The sequence below is a fragment of the Heloderma suspectum genome, chromosome 1, assembly GCF_057233095.1.
Source record: "Heloderma suspectum isolate Gila_16-S chromosome 1, 16-S_ref, whole genome shotgun sequence".
In the NCBI taxonomy this organism is placed as follows: domain Eukaryota; kingdom Metazoa; phylum Chordata; class Lepidosauria; order Squamata; family Helodermatidae; genus Heloderma; species Heloderma suspectum.
This window is the reverse complement of record NC_139458.1, coordinates 435,453,564-435,456,231: the sequence shown is the minus strand read 5'-3', so window position 1 is coordinate 435,456,231 and position 2,668 is coordinate 435,453,564. Positions and strand designations below refer to the sequence as shown.

Genomic DNA, 2,668 nt, shown 5'->3' with positions numbered 1-2,668 from the left:
CTTTGGGATAAGAGAATATTTTTTTTAAGGTTGTTTCAAGGAGCCATGAAAATAAATTCACCGACTTGCCTGCGTCAGCCAGGGACGCTGCCCAGTCTGACCTTGGCCAGGGGCAGCTGGAGACATGTTGGTGCCTGAGGCAGGGAATCCACACGGCACGGCCTCCCGTGAATGTACGTGGGTGCAATCCACCAGGACGTTCTCCTCTGCATGTCTTGCAAAGAGCACGCCATGGGCCCAGGGAGCAGATCGCTGACCCATTTGCTGCCCAGGGCCTTCTCCGCGCTTCCAAGGATGGTGATCCACAAGTGAGCCAAGCACTACTGTTCCTCCCCCGCCACCCCCACCCCCCTTCGAAGTGAGCCCGGAGCCCACGAGTGATGTCAGAACGTCACCACGCAGCAATTGCAGGGCTCCTCGAGAACTTCCAGAGCACTTCACACGTATTACCTCTGCAAGATTGTCAGGATTGCCAGGGGGGATATGTCATCTTTCTCGGTGGTGGCCCCCCATCTACGGCACGAGCACCCCAAACAGGTCCACCAGGCGCCAACATTGTTATCTTTGCGGTGCCGGGTTGAGGCCTCTCTCTTTTCCCAGGCATTTGGCAGCACATGATGAGTTTTAATCAGTCCTGGGTGTGTCTTTAGTTATGGCTGGCTGTTCAAAGCTGTTTTTAGTTATATGTTGTTTGTGTATATTGCCTGTATGCTTTTATGTAAATGGATTTTAAACTTTTTAATTGTATTTAATGTTTGAACTCCTGTAAACTGCCCAGAGAGCTTCAGCTATGGGGTGGTATCAAAATGTAGATGAAGATGATGAAGATGCAGCTGGGAAGCGGACGCTGAGAGAAGACGGGTCTGCAGATGGCTGCAGAGTGACTGGGTGGCCGAGGCGAGACTGAAGCCGCAGCCCTCCCTGGGCCCCACTGGCTGACAGGCTCAGCACCATCGCGTGGCACTTCCGAAGCCACAACCCTGCAAGTGGGTGGCTGCTTCGTTCCGTGCTTTGTCTAGCACTGCAGTCCCCAAACAGCAGGGGGGCCTCTCTGAGCCACTGCGCGCTCCCCTTTGACTCAGAGCACGCAGTGCTGCCCTGACAGCCAGTCCAGACAAGGTCTGGTCCAGCCCAGGACTGTCCTCTGTGGCCGGTGACGGCTCTCCAGGCTCTTCCCTGCTACCTGCCATCCGCTCAGCTGGAGAGGCTGATGACTGAACGTGGATCCCAGGAATGCAAAAGGTGTGCTCTACCCGATGGCAGCTGGTGACTCCCGTTCCCGGGGTGGGTGGCGGCGGCGGCTGTGATTCCATTCAGGGTTTTAGTTGCCACCAGCCAACACTCTTGACGGTGCTGCCCAGGGTGCTGGAAGGTGCTATCCAAGGTGCTGAACCCATTTTGGGGTTAGGGCTCAGCATCTTGGATAGTACCGTTAGAGCTTTGGCTCACTTGGGGTCCCAATCCAGCCCTCCGGGGTTCCCCAGCTGGCCATGCCTCTTCCCTTACCCCATCCCCTTTCCCTGACTGCCAGTTGTTTGGGGGCAGGGGGGATCCCAGCTTTTGCACAGAAAGTGCCCCACTCTAAAACGCTGAACAGCTTCTCCTAGGGCATGGTCACTGGCAGGAGAGCTCTGAGCTCAACTTGGCCAGCAGTTTTGCTATTTTGCCCCCTGCCTTGCCTTCTGCACCCCCCACCCTTGGAATGTGGCCCCTGAAAGCTTCTGGCCCTGAAAGCTTGTGGTGACTAAAATCCTGATTAGAATCACAGCCCCTCTGGAACTGGAGTCACCAGCTGCCACTGGCTCTACCACTGAACGAGGCGCCCTTTCTAACCAGCCCAGTTTCCTTGTGTCAGTCAAGCGAGGGCAACTGTGCCCCCAGATGCAAGCCCACCCGCCCAAAGAGCGATCCGTGGGATGAAAGAAATCGCTCAGTTCTGTGCGACAGAACAGTCCATTCAACTGGAGGGCGGTAAGATTGCAGGCCATGTTATACATCCACCAGCCTTCCTTCCCTGGTGCGCCAAAATAAACTGAGTTAGGAATTAACATACAAAAATCCCCCTGCCCCCGAGGAATACCCATGAGCACTGAAAGCCAGGACTGTTTTGGTTGCAATGGAAGGAAGTACTCAGCGGGGCCCGTCTTGTCTCCTCTTTTGCTTCATGTGCCATTCCAGGGCACTCTTTAAACCGGGGCGGGGGGGACTCTTTCAGCCGAAAGGCTGAAAGCCATTTCAGAGAAGCTTTCAGGGGCCACATTCCTTGTGGGAAAGGGGATGGGATAAGGGAAGAGGCATGGCCAACTGGGGAACCCTGGAGGGCTGGATTGGGACCCCAAGTGAGCCAGATCCTCAGGTGTCACTGAATCCTCAGATCCCTCCTCAAAGCCTCTGGTTTTGGTCATCTTTGCGTGTTCTCTCTCTCTCTCTCTCAGAGAACAATTGTACTCAGAAGCTGTTCATACCCAGCGAATGTCTCTGGACCTTTGGGGAATTCCCCTGTTCTGGCTTGTGCAGGAAGAGCACACAGTGTCACCACCCCGTGATTGCCTTCTCCCTCCTCTTGAGTTTCAGGGGTGAGATCTCACTCAGCTGCCTGCGTTCCAGAGATGGAAAGGGAACGGGGCGGTCCCTTTCCCTAGCAGCAGCCTGACTTTCACTGGTGTTC

At 55.2% G+C, this 2,668-nt stretch overlaps 1 protein-coding gene across 5 annotated transcripts in view; it reads right to left on the bottom strand.

The window, feature by feature from the left end:
* The window catches only part of KIF13B (kinesin family member 13B), a 193,385-nt gene that overhangs the window by 779 nt on the left and 189,938 nt on the right, over positions 1–2,668 (bottom strand). The gene's annotated exons all lie outside the window — the stretch shown is intronic.